Consider the following 18,600-nt stretch of genomic DNA (forward strand, 5'->3'; position numbering starts at 1 on the left):
AATAAGAAATGAAGGGAAGAAGGAAAGTTGAAGAGTATCAGTGAATTATCTGACAGGGAGCAAAGACATGTCAGAAAAGCATGGAGGAAAAGACAGAAAAGACACAGGATGATGGTGAAAAGACAAAAAGAGGTGGAGAGTCTGGAGACATTTTGCAGGGCTTCCACACCACCTAGCACTTCCAGTGAGGGTGATCAGACACCAGTGCACATACACACTGGGGGTTAGGGTTAGGTTAGGGTACACACACACACACTACAGTGGTTCTGGAGATTTATCTGAATGAGGAAAATTATTCTGAAATTAATGTTTTATGTACACACACACACACACACACACACACACACACACACACACACACACACACACACACACACACACACACACACACACACACACACACACACACACACACACACACACACACACACACGCACACACTTCAGTGGTTCTGGAGATTTATCTGAATGACTCAAACAAAATGTTGAAAATGTGAAAATAAAACAAAGTGGTTCTGAAACAGTCTACATTGTAAGTTGTTGTTTTTTTTTTAGGAAGAAAAATCTATGAGCATACCTCTTCTCACTTGCACCTCAAGACCCAAAGTATAGAATAGCTCTAGGTGTTCTTATAAGATATTTACTGTCAGATGTGTGTCTGCTATATGTACTGACTGCATATGTGCATCATAGTTATTTATTTATATTAACATAAAATGTGGACAGTCTGATTCAGCCACGGCAAACTAAGTATTGTGGTCACTACCAAAACATTACTGTCACGACTCACTACCAAAAATGTGCAGTCACTACCGTAACATGGGATGTTTTGTCAAAAATATAGTATATTGAATTATCAACTAAAATGTTATGATAGTGTTTGGTTCAATGCATATTCAAACTAATGAATCCTTAACTTTGAAATCAGTACGATAAACTTTATGCCTTCTACAAAGAAAGACTGGGTTCAAAATACAACAAATCTCATAAATTACACTTAAAATATTATTAAAATTATAATCTTTATTGATTTAACCTGTAAAAATATTTTTAAAAAATAGAAAAAATATATATTTATAAGGTAGATGTAAACAAAATCTTAATAGGTCATTATAAGCCTTCTTAATAAATTATTTAATATTGTGTTTCGGTAGTGACAAATTTGGGGAGAAGGAAAATATTCCAGCATTTTCTGAAAATACAATATGAGAATTAACTGCACAATTACTAGAAAAGCGTACCTTGGATATTATACAATTTGCATACATTTGCACCAATTCTGTAGAATGGCCCTTATAGGACATAAAAGGGTATGTGCGGCAAAAGTGAAAGTAGGCTAGGTGAAATGTTTCGAAATGTCTCTTTGCACAGCAAAGCACCCGTTTCAATAAAAGATATATTAAAGTTTATATAGCCTACTTTCACATTTTCGCTGCTGTTCTAAAAATGGTTTTCGCCACTTAAACAAGCTGCAGCTGCTAGAATCCCAGTGCAGGAGCTCTAGGTTACCACAGAAACGTAAGCGGTTAGTTGATTGCTGTGGTGACTCGTGACACTCGCGAACAGCACTGAACACGCAGTTTTGCTGGTACAACTTGAATATTATTATTATTATTATTATGATCATAAACTTTTCATTAACTTCGGTAGGCTGTACAACAAGGGAATGCAGATGAAGGGCAGCCTGCCTGCCTGCCTATTGTTTGGAATACATCTTCTGCATAATTTACGGACCTGTCTGTAATAGCTACACCATGGGTATGGCGTTTTTTGCTTATGTGCTGTGCTGGTTTTGCACCAAACATACTTTTTACAATTTTGGCAAAAAAAGTTAAATCTTAGTCTCATCAGACCATAAGATATTTTTCAACATTGTTTTGGGAGACTGGATGTTTGTTTGAAAAGTTTAGCCTGGCTTGGATTATTTTATTTATTTTAAAAAAAAAAAGGCTTCCATCTGATATATAAGGTTTTTAAAGGGACAATGTGTAGTTTTTTAGGTATCTTATTATCTAAAATCAATATTTTTATTCATAAATATGTCCTCAATGGTGTACAAATACCTATGCCAATGATCTGACTTATCCTCGTAAACGAAGAATTTATTATCTTTATATACAAGGGACGGGTAGGTCCACGGAGGCTTCCATGTAGTTCCGCCATCTTGAAAAACTATAACAGCAGAGAGAGAAAAGGCTACACTGCACGGTTATTTATAATGGAGGACCATACATACAGTGGGTACGGAAAGTATTCAGACCCCCTTAAATTTTTCACTCTTTGTTATATTGCAGCCATTTGCTAAAATCATTTAAGTTATTTTTTTTTCCTCATTATTGTACACACAGCACCCCATATTGACAGAAAAACACAGAATTGTTGACATTTTTGCACATTTATTAAAAAAGAAAAACTGAAATATCACATGGTCCTAAGTATTCAGACCCTTTGCTGTGACACTCATATATTTAACTCAGGTGCTGTCCATTTCTTCTGATCATCCTTGAGATGGTTCTACACCTTCATTTGAGTCCAGCTGTGTTTGATTATACTGATTGGACTTGATTAGGAAAGCCACACACCTGTCTATATAAGACCTTACAGCTCACAGTGCATGTCAGAGCAAATGAGAATCATGAGGTCAAAGGAACTGCCTGAAGAGCTCAGAGACAGAATTGTGGCAAGGCACAGATCTGGCCAAGGTTACAAAAAAATTTCTGCTGCACTTAAGGTTCCTAAGAGCACAGTGGCCTCCATAATCCTTAAATGGAAGACGTTTGGGACGACCAGAACCCTTCCTAGAGCTGGCCGTCCGGCCAAACTGAGCTATCGGGGGAGAAGAGCCTTGGTGAGAGAGGTAAAGAAGAACCCAAAGATCACTGTGGCTGAGCTCCAGAGATGCAGTCGGGAGATGGGAGAAAGTTGTAGTAAGTCAACCATCACTGCAGCCATCCACCAGTCGGGGCTTTATGGCAGAGTGGCCCGACGGAAGCCTCTCCTCAGTGCAAGACACATGAAAGCACACCTGAAGGACTCCAAGATGGTGATAAATAAGATTCTCTGGTCTGATGAGACCAAGATAGAACTTTTTGGCCTTAATTCTAAGCGGTATGTGTGGAGAAAACCAGGCACTGCTCATCACCTGTCCAATACAGTCTCAACAGTGAAGCATGGTGGTGGAAGCATCATGCTGTGGGGGTGTTTTTCAGCTGCAGGGACAGGACGACTGGTTGCTATCGAGGGAAAGATTAATGCGGCCAAGTACAGGGATATCCTGGACGAAAACCTTCTCCAGAGTGCTCTGGACCTCAGACTGGGCCGAAGGTTCACCTTCAAACAAGACAATGACCCTAAGCACACAGCTAAAATAACGAAGGAGTGGCTTCACAACAACTCCGTGACTGTTCTTGAATGGCCCAGCCAGAGCCCTGACTTAAACCCAATTGAGCATCTCTGGAGAGACCTGAAAATGGCTGTCCACCAACGTTTACCATCCAACCTGACAGAACTGGAGTGGATCTGCAAGGAGGAATGGCTGAGGATACCCAAATCCAGGTGTGAAAAACTTGTTGCATATTTCCCCAAAAGACTCATGGCTGTATTAGATCAAAAGGGTGCTTCTACTAAATACGGAGCAAAGGGTCTGAATACTTAGGACCATGTGATATTTCAGTTTTTCTTTTTTAATAAATGTGCAAAAATGTCAACAATTCTGTGTTTTTCTGTCAATATGGGGTGCTGTGTGTACAATAATGAGGAAAAAAACTTGATGCTTGATGAATGATTTTAGCAAATGGCTGCAATATAACAAAGAGTGAAAAATTTAAGGGGGTCTGAATACTTTCCGTACCCACTGTATGCTGAGTCACAGGATACAGAGTCCTCGTCGCCGAAAAAGTCCAAAATACACCGTAAAAGGAAACGTGACCGGAGATTACAAAAAACAAGGGTTAATGTCGGGATAGCTTTTTCCAGGATGAAAGAGCTAATGCAGCAGAAAGCTTTCAAAAGAGACGCTGAAGTTGCCTGCTTTCTTCTCGACAGGTAAGTCAATGTTACGGTCTTGAAATAACAAACCTGTTCACCCGAAGGAAACTCGATGAAGTGCTATTAGAAGACATCCTGTCTTTTTGGTACATAACGGCTACCGTAGATGCAACACGCATTTGAAAAAGCCAGGCGCTGGAGAGCACTATTCGTTTGAATCTTTTACAGTCTATGGTTTGAATGCAAAATACAATTTCACCACTAGATGGGAGAAATTCCTACACAATGTCCCTTTTAGGAGTTAAGTCAAACCTTTACATTTTCATAAAGTCTTAATTTTGATGATATGTTCAATACCTTTTTTTTGAGTCCAGGACTTCAGGATATGTGTGTGTACAGAAATTAAAGATAAAATATTCACTTGAGTAAAAAATCTGACAGCTAGACCCAAGGTGCATTCCATTCAACTGTAAGTGCCCTGCGAAGAGGACTTCACAAGATATTACAGAATCTTAAGAGAGATTCCAATCCAGAGGGAGAGGGAGAGGGAGAGAAAGTTCAGTTCAACGGGCACGGCAAACGACAAAGCAACATATGATGGCAGAGCTTTCAGCTTATAGATTCCCCTATCCTAGAGAGAGTGAATTGCTACTAAGTGTTAATGTGGATTTCTGTAGATATGTAATAAACATTTTACAAAAGAAAACATTAAAAAGGTTAATTATAGATAAAGTAAGACAGAAACACACCTGTTTCAAATCAGTGCTTCTCCTGGGTGACTAGCGCTATTAATCCCCTAGCTTAGCGCCATCTACTGTTTTAGAAGAGGAAGTTGCTCAACTGCATTTGTGAGAAAATCGAGCCGAGAGATCTCATAAAAAGCCACGTGTCTCACAATCATAACAGACAGATATGCATTTGTATGCACTAGATTTGGTATTTGTTCAAAGGTTACATGCAATTTGTAGGATGGTTTGTATTTATTTGTGAAATATTATCAAGGCTCATTTATTTATATTTGTAAAACACAATACATATTTGTTACTCCACTTTGTTAGCGAGTCGAGTTTTCCTTTGCAAAGCAGATTGAGTTTGTTTGCAAAAGGCTGGATTTGTTTGTTTAATTGTGGCACAATATTAACATACCATTTCCTTTCCCTGCTCTCCCTCCGTGTCTGTCACTCACGCATGTCTCTCGAAAGGTTGGTATCTCTTGAACACCTTTACACAATCACACATTAAAAAGTGCAAAAAATTTTTTTTATATTCTGAATACAATGTTGTCAGTGTGTTAATGTTGGAGTCCCGACCCGACCCTTAGCAAACAAGTGATTGCGGCACCTAGAAAGTTAACTAGTCGCAAATTTGCGGTAAAATGCAGTTGGGTTGTCGAGGTAAAAAAAAATGTCATTTTATTACGCTTACACTTAATGTTTGCTGCTTCAATCCAGATGAGTATTGAAAAGTATTTTCCGGGACTGAAAAAGGCATGTGTTGAGGATGAGGACCAGCCTGAATCGGAGGTATCAGTCTGAAACAGAGCTGAACAGTCCAACCAGTGTAATTAGTTACGTTATTAATTTATATTTTCAGGCTTCAACCAGTGCTGCTCAAGCAGAAAGACAGGGTCAGGGAGAGAAAGAGATAGATTCGTTAGGCATTGAAGAAAGAGAGGAGGACAGCATCCAACATGCTGCTGTGAGGGAGCCAGCTGAAGCAACAGGTGAGGTGGACAAACAGATGTAGAAAAAACAGGCAGGTAAGAAAGCAGGTCTCAGGGAACTCATTTCTATTCTTCTGTTTCTGGCAGATAGGACTTTGGCAACATCCAAAAGCACTAAACACAGGGGCACTAGATTCAACCTTGAGTGGTTGAACATGCCTCATTTCAAGTCATGGTTGTACCACACACAGCATGGTAAACGTAATGTCTGCATAATATGCTATCCTTTAAAAATAATCAGAAATATATATTTTTTTATTGATTCTTCTTTTTATATCATTCATAAGCATTTATGTAATAAATGTAATATGATTAAAAAAAGACAAAGTGTGACTGTGGAATGTCTGGCTATTTAGCTCATTTTATTAATTATCAATGTACTTTTAAAGGAATGTTTTGTAGACTCTGTGCAGGCAGCACAAGCCTGCGCCTAAAAAGGTGCCACAAAGAGGGCTTTTGTTGAGGTTGGGGCCATTACCTATAGAAAAGACTATTTGGAGTGGCACATCACTACAGAGCACCACCAGGATTGCATCAGAGGCCAGGCATCTCTTGCATCTGGTCATTTCTGAGTCCAATAGCAGATCATATATAATAATAATAATAATAATAATAATAATATAACTTAATTTAGTATACGCCCAAATTATTTTCTAACCATTTTGGCATTTACAGGTGTCTCTGTAATGGACTCTTTTGAGCCTACTATTGTGCTAGAGCACAGGGCCATCATTGGTGGCTTCAAGTGCCTCTATTGGCTTGTAAAAAATGAAAAGGCCCACCATATCAACTACCCAAAGCTTCTGAGCCTGGCAGAGCTTTTGGGGTGTGATTATTTTAAGAAGTTAAAGGTAACACCTAAACCTTAAGATAAATGTCACCTATCCATCATCTAAACATACATTTAATCTTTACATTATTGACTATACATTTTTAATAAGTTATAAAGTACCTTTTTTCCCTTTCCCAATGTCTAGATTGACCAGGGGAATAATTACAGATCTCATCAAATAATTGATGAGATGCTTGAGATTTTATCTCATGAAATTGAGGAGCCTATTCTGATGACCATAAGATCATCACAGGCAATTAGCCTGCAAATAGACGAAAGCCCAGATGTGTCTGTGTCCAGGCAGCTCGATCTGCATGTCAGGTATGCATTTATTTTCTTTGTCAGAATTACATACATCTTGGTCCCTGTTGAAGAACTGTGGATACTAAATGCTTTTCTCACAGATACATGGATAAAAAGGGAAAAGCATTTAATCAATTTCTGGATCGTGTCACTGTTCCGGATGGAAAAGCTGACACAATGTGTTAAAGCTTTTAAAAAATGCTATTAGACAAAGGTATCCCAACAGAGAGGCTGAATGGGCTCGGGACTGATGGGGCAGCCGTAATGACAGGTAATTATTTAAAACCATGTAAGAGTATCTTGATGGTTGAATCCCTAAATATTGTAAATAAATATTGTTTTTTAAATCTAGGGTGTGTGAATGGGGTTGCAAAGCAGCTAACAGACAGCTTCCCCAAACTTGTGACCGTGGCCTGTGCTGCCCACAGACTGGCCCTTGCCTGCAAAGACTCATCAAACAATGTGAAATACATGGCCACTTTCAGGGACCACTTGCAGGACCTCTACTTATATTTCACAAATAGTGCAAATCGTACTGCCACTCTCAAGGCTGCATCCAACACCCTGGGTGTCAGTGACTTAAAGCTAAAGGTAATATTATTCTGATACTAATAGTTATCTTCTGTCTATTCATAACTAATAATTATTGCATATGCCATTTACAGGAAGTGAAGGACACACGCTGGCTCTCACAGCACAAGGCCATTGAGACCCTACAGAGGAACCTGAGTGCCGTCCTTGGAGCCTTGGCAGAGGTGCGCAAATGTCCTGGGGCAAAGGGACTCTATACATTCTGTGCTACATACTGATTTGTGGCTGCCGTGTACCTCCAGGCCGATGTTTTGCCCCACCTCACCTACCTTTCTAAAGTCATCCAAAAAGCACATCTACATTTTTTACATATCAAAGAGCAGGTATGATAAATGTGCACAATCTAATTCAAATCTGTTTGATGTGATGCACTGACATTATTGTTTGCATGTACTAAATGGCAGAAAATCTTTTTTTTAATTTGGACAATCCAGACTCTTAGAAATATCAAAGAGGCTGGACAAACACCACTCCCTGGACCCTTCTTGTCTCGCCTCCATCAGGACCTTGATGATCCCCAAGGACTTGGAGCCTACAACATACAGCACGAGGAGGAGAGGGATAGGAGAGGGCGAGAGGTCCAAGATGAGTCAAGGGAGAGGCAGTGGGCCAAATTCCAGCGAAAGGTAAATTATCATTTGTACAGCACTCTTGTTAGGTGAGCTTCACTGTCTTCACATATATGTGACAAGATTAAAAATTGATTAGAGCAGGCCTAAATGGTACATGTTAAAACCTTTTAAAAGATAATTAATAGTCCTGAACATACTCTCTGGTTTGGCCCTTAATGCCTATTATCAAAACTGAGTGTAGGCTCTTCCTAAAAAATGCTGATCTGGTCATTGTAGATCATTCACCCTTACATAACTGGCCTGGAAACAAATCTGGAGAAGAGATTCCATAATCTGGACATCCTTGGAGCCTTCCCTGTCTTGGGGCCACAATCAGCTACTCTAACAGACGATACAATGAACATCTCTCATCTGCAGACTCTTTTCAGGAAATTTTGCCCTCAACATGAGAAGGAATTCATTCAGGGGTGGCTCTCATTCAAGAACCATGTCCTTACTGGGATATTCAAGGTGAGTGAATTGACCCTTCGCTAAGCCCCGCCCTCCTTAGTTACTGTTGCTACGCCTGTCAAGCTTTTGCGCCTGGCACGTCTATTACAGTATGTATGCACTGGTTTCAGACATTCCCAAGGAGATAATTAGTCATTTTTGGCGAACAAGTGAAAATCTGAGAGAGCAAGACTGCAGTATGCATTCGAGGGCTATATCCACGACATAATATGCAAACGATTAGAGAATAATTTCATCAAAATTGAAGCTAAAGCCTATAACATTAGGTCTCAGCGCAAGCAGCAGCCGCCTCATACGCTGACCATTCAAATGGGAAACACACAAATTGAGGAACAGCTATGTGCATGCACAGCAGGGTAAGTGAAATTTGAAAATATTCTAATATTTATAAATCAAACAGCTTATCCATAAATATTGTGGAATAAACACAAGACATTAGCCTGACCACTTTGCAATGATAACATTCTCCCGCTTATATTTGTAGTGCGCCAGGCTACTGCTCACACGTCATGGGTCACATAAGTGACTACTGTTATGAACTGATTAAGTTTGCATACCAACCTTTTCCTTGGAGATCTCCGGCAAGCCCCCTGATGTTCTCTCCTTTTACTAACTACCTTTTACTTTTACTAGAACTAACAACGGGAGAGTCGCGATCGGATTGGGGTAACGTTACTAGTTTGGACATCGATTAACAAAATGCTGAAATATATTTTTAAGTAACGTTAAGTTATGTCAGTGAGCCTCCGTCTTGCCTTTAATCACACTGCTTGATCCACGAGCTGGACAATAACTTTATTCTAGAGCTGCTATAAAGCCAAAACAATTTCCAATTTTTAATTTCCTATTATCAATGTAAAGCTGCTTTGGAACAATCTACATTGTTAAAAGCGCAAGATGATGCCCGGCATTTCTCCCCTTAGGTTTTAGGTTTCGGGAAGGGAACAAAATCCACCACCCCGTCCAAACTTTTAGGATACCGGGTATCAGATTTGCACAATCCATACGCACAACGCTTCGGCATGTTTCCCTCTAGAAAGCTTGCCAGACCTCCAGAGGTGTAGTTACGGTTGCTAAGCCACGATTGGCCTGTGGCGGTTTTCGGGCGTGGCTTAGCAAAGGGTCAATTGACTTGACTGTTCACAACACACACACACAATTATTGTATTGATAATAATTAGCATTTTGCTTTATCTTCAGGTGAAAACAGACCTCAGGAACCAACTTCAAGGAGAAAACCTGCCAGCTTCCCTGAGGATCTCCATCAATGGACCCTGTCCTGAGGCCTTCCCTTATGATAGGGCATTATAATCTTTTTTTAGCAAGCCCCACAAAATCAGGTGCTCTGACAAAAGTTGCAGACTTTGCAGCAAGAAGGCTGTACTAAATTTAGTATAGGGTGTGAAATTTGTACAGCTGTGGGATTTGTATAGGGTGTGAATTTTGTACAGAAGATGTGTAGATGTTTGGTACGGCGTGTGGATTTTGTAGAGGTAAAGAAATTTGAATGGGGTGTGAATTTTGTATAGGGTGTTAAAGGAACACTCCACCGTTTTTTCATATTAAACTATGTCATTCCCTTAACTAAGACGAGTTGATACATACCTCTCTCGTCACAGTGCACTCGTGCACTCAATCGCTCTGGCGCGCGGCGACACTTTGATAGCACTTAGCTTAAGCCCAGTTCATTCATTAGGGAACAAACAGAGATGAAGTTAGAAGCGACCAAACACCTCCACGTTTTCCCTATTTAAATACAGTTACACGAGTAGTTACACGACCAAGTATGGTGACACAAAATAAAACGTGGCGTAACGTGGTAAACATGGTAAATAAAAAATAGCACTGGGAGCACTTCGACTCTGCGCAGTAAGTCACTCCTGAAAAATCCTCTCCCTCTCACTTCTGTCATTAGAACCAACGTGACTTTCTACTGCGCAGAGTCGAAGTGCTTCCAGTGATATTCCGCCATACATTATAGTTATCCTTTTTACCCGCTTAGAAAAGCGCCACGTTTTATTTTGTGTCACCATACTTGGTCGTGTAACTACTCGTGTAACTGTATTTAAATAGGGAAAACATGGAGGTGTTTGGTCGCTTCTAACTTCATCTCTGTTTGTTCCCTAATGAATGAACTGGGCTAAGCTAAGTGCTATCAAAGTGTCGCCACGCGCCTGAGTGATTGAGTGCACGCACTGAGACGAGAGAGGTATGTATCAACTCGTCTTAGTTAAGGGAATAACATAGTTTAATATGAAAAAACGGTGGAGTGTTCCTTTAAATGTGTGGATTTTGTGAAGGTGTGAATCATTTTAGATTAATATTTAAAATAATAAAGTTCTGTGTAACAAATTATTAACGAATTAATTATTTTGAACCACCCCCCTCACCCACACACTGGAATAAATAATTCACTGAAAACGCAACAAAAGTCTCTATTCTCTCTGTCACCTCTGATGTAATCAGCCTGGTTTTCTGTACATTAGGGTCATTCTGTGTCAATTCTACGGAGCCCCTAAAGGGACGTGGTGGTGGAAAAAATTTGGGATGGGAGAAAAAAATATTTTTCAAATATTTTGCGTTCCCTCGAGAAACTTTGCATTCCCTCACAAAAATATATTTGCGTTCCCTTGCAAAGATATTTGCTTTTCCTTCACAAAAACTGTTGTGAGCTCGGACAGACACTTCCTGTTTAATGTCCCGCTTGGCAGTGTTTCAGACAGCTCCTTACGTTAACAATGGAGCGTTTCAGTGTTTGAACGTAGACTCAAATATAAAGAAATGTGGTCAGTGAGTGCTTAACTTAAGGAGTTCAGTAAAGTTGGCAATATATTCACATATTCGAACTTCCCGGATCAATATATTCATGAGCTAAACGTTGTTAAAACACAAATGACACCTATTTTCAATCATAGTAACGTAGACAACGAGCTACAACCCAATTTTCCTCAAAACGAGCTTTATAATATAAATGGTCTCTAAGCAGGCGGCTGAGAGACAAGTCAGAATAAGGGACTGTCTGCACAGTGCAAAACCCTTTTGCACATTTAAATTATGAAAAATATTCAATAACTTCACTGTGACACACTGTACTTTCACCAAATTTAGTTCACACATCACTACTCTCCTGCTGGTCATACTACAACACTTTTAAAAAAAATATATTATGAAAACAAAATCAATAACTTTACAATGTTATACAGTGTAATGCCATCAAATTCAGTAAGCAATTATCACGCAAAAGCTATGGTTAGTTGCCTACCAACATAATGTGTGGAAAGAACAGGCCTACTTATTTTTATGTGCTATTACTTGCCAAACTAAGTGTTGTATAACCAGCAGGAGAGCAGTGATGTGTAAACTGAATTTGGTGTGTTACAGTGAAGTTATTGAATATTTTTCATATAAAATGAGAAAAAGGACATTTTATCAAACTAAGTGTTGTAGGAGACCATTGATGTGTAAACTAAATCTGGTGACACTACAGTGTGTAACATTGAAGTTAATGACTATTTAACGTTTTGGGGGTTTTGCACTTTGCAGACAATTTGGACTTGTCTCTCAGCCGCCTGCTCATAGAGATCAATTTATATTATAAAACTTAAGAAAAATTTGGTTGTAGCTCGTTGTATACATTACTATGATTGGAAAAGGATGTCATTGTGTTTTAACAATATTTAGCTCACATGTTATTGATCCGGGAAGTTCGAATCTGTGAATATATTGCTAACTTTACGGAACTCCTTGAGTTAAGCACTGGCCGCATTTCTTTATATTTGAGTCCAAGTTCAAACACTATGAACCGCTCGAGCGGTTCCATTGTTAACGTATGGAGCTGTCTGAAACACTGCCAGCGGGAAATTAAACAGGAAGTGTATTCCGAGCTCACACACAAGTTTTGCGAGGGAACACTAAGTTTCTTAAGGAAATGTAAAAGAATTGGGATGTAAAAGAATTTTCTCCCATCCCAAATTTCTTCCACCACCATGTCCCTTATGGCTCGTTTCCACTTAGCAGTACGGTACGGTACAGTACTAGCCTGACTACGTCAGACTTCTTACTTCCGCTCAATTTCATTTCGCTTCTGTACTCAGTCTGAGACAGCGTAATAGCTTTCCGTTTTCCTCCGGCCTGAAAACAGCCGGCCAATCAACGAACAGAGGGCGGGCTGAGAGCCGTGACGTAGACACTGATTGTACCGTGGATGCATAGATTTACTTCACATAATCTGCAAAAGTCATTCACAGCCATGTTCACTCCGGTATTTCGCTCGATGGTTTTGTTTTCGCATCATACATGTGTTTACAGTGGAAGTTAGATGCAGCTGAGCATGCGCATAACACGCGCCATAACCAAACGTTATGTGATTGGCTTACGGGAACCAATGATTTTAAACTTCAGACAAGCGCCTCCCCGCAAGAAAGAAAACTTTTCAATTATGCCATGCCAGACTCTGTCTACGAAGCAAAGCGAAGTAGCAGAGTTTGGTATTACCAGGCTAGTACAGTACGGTACGGTTCGGGTCTTTTAACCATGATCTGGCTAGCGTCCACTGCCAACAGTACCCATACTTGATTGGCGTGGTGTTTCGATCGACATCATTTTCGCGCGAAGAAGAACATAGTAAACTACACTGGATGACATACAGCAGATCTTGTTCTTGCTCCTCGACATGTTTGTCACAAGAAGTCAAGCGCCGACATTAGGCTTTTCTCAATATCAAGTACGCAAAGTTTGCACTTGCCATGTACTACATGCAAATGGTACAGCGCGTTCTTAAAAGCGTCACTCAGCTCGCTCTGCTACTCCGGTTATCTCTGTTACTCTGTATGTACATTTTAAGCAACAATAAAACGAAATATGTTATAAAACACCACTCTGCCTCTTTTCGTTTTCATTTAAATAAATTAAACATTATAGGGACACAAATGTGGTTCATGCGCAACGCATTTTGATTATTCACTGCACGTTATACGTTATTCTATTTATAACAAAACGAAATTTAAAACACAACCCTAACGTTACCTCTTTTCGTTTAAATAAAAAAAAAATTACACATATTCCAGGCAATATATGCATTTGTACAAATGTTGCAATAAACATCAGTGATAATCTTGTAATAAAAAAATGACAAAAAAACTTTTTTTGTAAAATTTCAGTTTTATCAATAATAGCCAATATAATAGTTTAAGTAAAAGGTACAAGAAGCTATACAATAAGAAATAAAGCAAACAATTCAGTCAAATATCCAAATGCAGCGCTCTAGTCTAACATTACAACAGTAAAGTTACAAATAGCCTATAATATGAAACTAAACTTAGCCCTCAGCCAAAACGATTGACGGAACGAATTATATATATTCACGAGACCAAAGATCGCCCGTTAGGTCTACACAAGACGAATTATATCTCATGTTTAACCACTACCGTCGGAGTCAGCGGCGAACGTCAGAAGAACTAGCCGAGGAAAGGCTCATCCAGCCTCATTCATCCAGAAAAAAAAAAATCATCTTTATAAATAAACTACAGATTTGAGCTTTAAACAACTACATTCTCACCTGAAAAACTCTTAAAATTACATTTTGTGACACAGTAACAGTAGTATTATATTAAACTGTATATTAAAAATGGCGCTTCTTATGTTGTCATTCCCCTTGTAGCACGCGCAAGTGATGATTCTCTGTCAACCAATCAACGTCCTGCAGTGAGTCTAGCTCCACCTTTTAGTACCGTACCACTGTGCTAGGTACCCCAATGGAAGGATACCTAAAAAGTGGTACGGTACGGTTCGGCATTTTGGTACCATTCACAACTTTTGATAGTGGAAAGTTTGGAAACGCAAATAAATGCGTACCGTTCCGTACCGTACCGAGCCGCTCAGTGGAAACGAGCCATTAGAGGCTCCATTCATTTCAACCAGAGGACCCTGGCTCAATTTTTTTATTTTGTTAATAGTTTTTCTGTAGAAAGACAAACATAAATAGTAGGGCTGCATGATTAATCGAAATTAAACCACACGCGATTTGGCAAAGGCTGCGATTATTTTATGCGCAGCTTCTCAGTGCAGCACGGATCTGTAATGAGTAGTAAATGCTCAGTAGTATTTGCGAATTCATAATCGGGATAAGCCAAATCGGTTTAAGCGCAATTTCATGTTAATTATGATCAATTGTGCAGCCCTAATAAATAGTGATGAAAGCCAAAATATTAAATGTCACAGATGTATATGCACTATTTTGTAGAGGGGTGTCAAATTTACAGGGGTGTAAAAATGACAGCATCATTATTTTATTTTTACACAGAGATTGGTAGGTCTATTAGTTGAATCTGTTTACTTTAGCAATCTTGCATTATATGCCAACGATGACAGTTCAAAAATGGCAAAAGGCACTTTTTTTGCCTCAAGTTTGCATGCCTGTAACTCAAGTAGTAAAGATCTTAAAATCTTTTAGATTCTGGTTCTTAACAAACATTTATTTTGGTACCTTCATTTTAAAGACACTTGATGGTTCAATCCCAGAGATATTGAGATGTTAATGCGGCTCCAAATGTAAATTATAGCCTACACATTTTCAGTGGTCAAAAAAACAAATGTGGGTCATTTCGCAAACAGCTGATACTTTTCTCTTTTAAAGAAGAATATCTAAGAACAAATAATGTTAAAACAATATCAGCTCTTGAGTGTCCTTGAATATTCCTTTTCTAAAGTTTTTATGCCTGTAACTTTAATATTCAAGATATCTTAATATCCTTCTAGATTCTCATTCTTAATAAACTTTTCTTTTGGAATCTTAATTTTTAAGTCATGTCCAATTAGACTACATGGAGAGGGCAAGGTTTATGACCTATACTGGGAACAACCACCTGGTCGAGTTGCTTTGGCTTCACTTTTCAGGACTTGTTTGTGTACACGCTTGGTGTACACAAATAAAAGTAGACACTTGGATAGGAATGATGTAGCCTATAACACTTATCTGTATGACCAAAATCGAAGGAGTATTTTTAGTCTCTTTCGCACTGATAAGAAGAAAAGAGAGGTGTTTGCGCCGACTCGCCAGCCGACCCCTTGTGGTTAAAAACACAAACAGCATCAGGTATTGTCCACATGCGTTTTCTTCTTCAAGTGTTTACGTTCACTTAAGACAAAACCATCTATGTTTACTAGGATACTCGCCAAGACAGGCATTCTGTCACAATTTTGTGTGAAATTGTCCATTCAAGCGCAAAACATGAAAGAGCTCAATTCAGTACTCGCAGTAAGTCGCGGCTTTCTGTCAAGCGCGTGCAAATTTTTATTTTTGTTTCTTCTTGCTAAAAAACATGTGCAAATCATAAACAAATAAAAACTTTCATGGTGATGCATCGGGCAGTCCCGTCGAGCCCTGCATTTAGATCTAGCGCATCAATTCTCTTCAAGTTCCACGTGTAAAAGCCTTTCTCTTTCTCTCACTGTGAATGCGTGTGTGTAAGAGAAAGATATTTTTCCTCTAACTCAATCACAGGTGACTGAAATTGTACAATTTACTATCCATTGGCTAATTAAAGACATTTTTTAGTTGCCTAGCATGAAATTTGGTCGCATATGCGAGTGATTTACTGGCATTATAGAGGGTTTTCACAAGAATAGTAATGTGTGCTAACTAAATAGTGTCAATTTTGATTTCATGCGGACTTGCTCATTACAGACTCACCACCAGTATCAAAATAATAAAGAATTAGTGGTAGTAATCTCTCGGATAGTAATATTTATATTCATGTGTCATGGCATACATGCTACTCCATGGTACTATGTCATGGCACCACATCTAAAAAATAATCTCCACTTGACCTCTGAAAGAATCCACAGGCTGAATACACACACCCGTAGAAACATACAGCACTGTCAGCACCTGTTAGAAAACATGCTGTTTGTAAAACAAAACATAAAGCACTTGAACAAACTCATGCACGAAGTGTAAAAACTGAGTATAACAGTGATGTGCCTCTGATATATATATATATATATATACTGATCTAACAGACACAATCACCAGTCAAAATAATGCAATAAGGTCTCCAGGACTGTAGCCTAAAACAAAGGTCAAATATTGAAGAAATATTAACATAGCTAGTTAAGTAAACTACAAACAAACAAACGAAAGAAGAATGCAACTGAACCAGCTGGGGCCGGTTGCATAAACTGCTAAGCCTAGTCTTAAAAGTTAGTCATCAATTTTTTTGCTTTAAGACATAGGCTAACTTTTTTAAGTCATAAAAACGTAGATTGGTCTAATTTGATACCGAAAAGTAAGACGGATTACCCCAAACTAACTGCTAGTTGTTTGTACTAGCCTAGTTCTTAATACACAGTCTTAACATAATTGCTATGTTCATGCAACTGGCCCCTCAGCAGGGTGTACGGACTGATAATTTGGTGGTGGTGGTACATCGCGAGTCTTTTCGCGAGTGAAATCTTTAAACAGCGAGTCTTTCTGTTGTAATAACTTTGAAGGCATCTTGTGTGAACGCGGAAATGGCAACTTAATCTTGCGCCCGAATCAACATTGTACGTGTTTATAACACTGAAGTGGGTTCAAATGCCCAGCTTCCTTACTTTTTCTTGTCCTAAAACACGTTCGAACACTTTTGTGGCTGAAAAACAATTGACGGGTCGTGTGTTAGCAGGGACAACCTTCAGCAAAGTTAAGAGAAATACTTCAGCTACTTACCAAAAGCTAGAAAAACTCCTGAATCAGTGGTTGTTATTTATAATTCAGAGAGACAAAGTGAAAGCGGAAACTGACCTTACTATCTAGTACTGGCAGCCGTCATCGGAGGAGGGACCGTTCAGTTTGCGCTCATTTGAAAAGCATCGAACACAATGCTGTGGGGGTGTGACATGCCCCCACGGAAGAAAATAAATAAAAAGAACCCCTGAAATTATGACTTCTGGTGAATATTGTGGAAACTAATTGATACATTTAGATAAGTATATTTCATACATTATAGCATATTATAATAATTATACAACTTATTAGGCCTATATATTTATAGAATACCAAAGTAACGTTAGGCCTAATCAATATACAAGACTGAACCACATAGATGTGAAATATAAAGGCTATCATGATCATTTTGCCAACAATGAACCATGGATTTGTTTACTTTATAATACGTTTTATTTTTAACTTAAACAAATACAACATATAACATTCAAAACTCATCGGCTTAGACAGCATTTGAAGAAAAATAAACACAACAGTATTGTCCCTCACGCATTCCAGCCACGGGTAGTCATTTTCCCATTCAATTCTATATTTTTGTGCTCTTTTCTTTTTCGCCGGTGTGGTGAAGTATCCGGTCACTCTGAAGTGATGGGTCCAGGCTGCGATATTTTTTTCCCAGGATGGTAGGGGAAGACTCATGAATATTCATTAGGGAAGTCATCCCTGATTGGTCTTAACCCCAGTGACGGGTAGGTTTAGGGCGGGGTTAGAGGTAGGTCATCAGACCCCCAGTGGCGGGTAGGTTTAGGGGTGGGGTTAGGGGTAGGTCATCAGACCAATCAGGGATGACCAATCAGGATGATTCATGAGTCTTCCCCTACCATCCTGTCCGGGCTGAGGACCCAAGGAATCCGATTGGTTCAAAGCAGAGCCCGTCTACGGAGAGCCTTGGCACTTCCTATTAGCCCCATTGTATCGATCTTGGTTGCAGTTCCATTAGAATTCCACTGGAGGTGATCGCGGGCGAGTGCAGACTGAATGGGAGTCTATGGGGCTAGACGGCTAAATGTGTCTCTTTCACCCGATTGCCGTTGAGAAATCTCAGATTTTATTGTAGGTTTTGCAAGTTCAACATGGGTTATAGGTCGAAAGTTGAATGAACGAGTACTTATTTCTTTTCGATTTCTTACAGGTTGAGTTGTTGTTGCCCATAACACGCTAGCATTCTGCTAATGACATCAGCATTCTGACGTCATTGACATTTTAAAAGACTTTTTAAACCAAATAAGTGGCTCTAAAAAATCTAACACCCAGCAATGTGTAATTTCTTTGCATCTCCTTTCAAAAAAAAATTACAAAAAATTATATCCTGAGAAAAG

The 18,600-nt window shown here is 39.1% G+C and overlaps 1 protein-coding gene across 2 annotated transcripts in view; it reads right to left on the minus strand.

Moving 5' to 3' along the window:
- The window catches only part of LOC311294155 (transmembrane protein 272-like), a 41,778-nt gene extending 24,398 nt beyond the window's left edge, over positions 1-17,380 (minus strand). The window contains exon 1 of one of the 2 annotated variants that reach the window (XM_084414866.1): positions 17,300-17,380. The gene's annotated coding sequence lies outside the window, so the exon portion shown is untranslated. Of the gene's footprint in view, positions 1-17,224 lie in introns of both variants that reach the window. The other variant, XM_084414865.1, reaches the window with a different exon arrangement.
- Positions 17,381-18,600: the final 1,220 nt, after the last annotated feature.

Source organism: Rutilus rutilus, assembly GCF_951802725.1.
Source record: "Rutilus rutilus genome assembly, chromosome: 7".
Classification (NCBI taxonomy): domain Eukaryota; kingdom Metazoa; phylum Chordata; class Actinopteri; order Cypriniformes; family Leuciscidae; genus Rutilus; species Rutilus rutilus.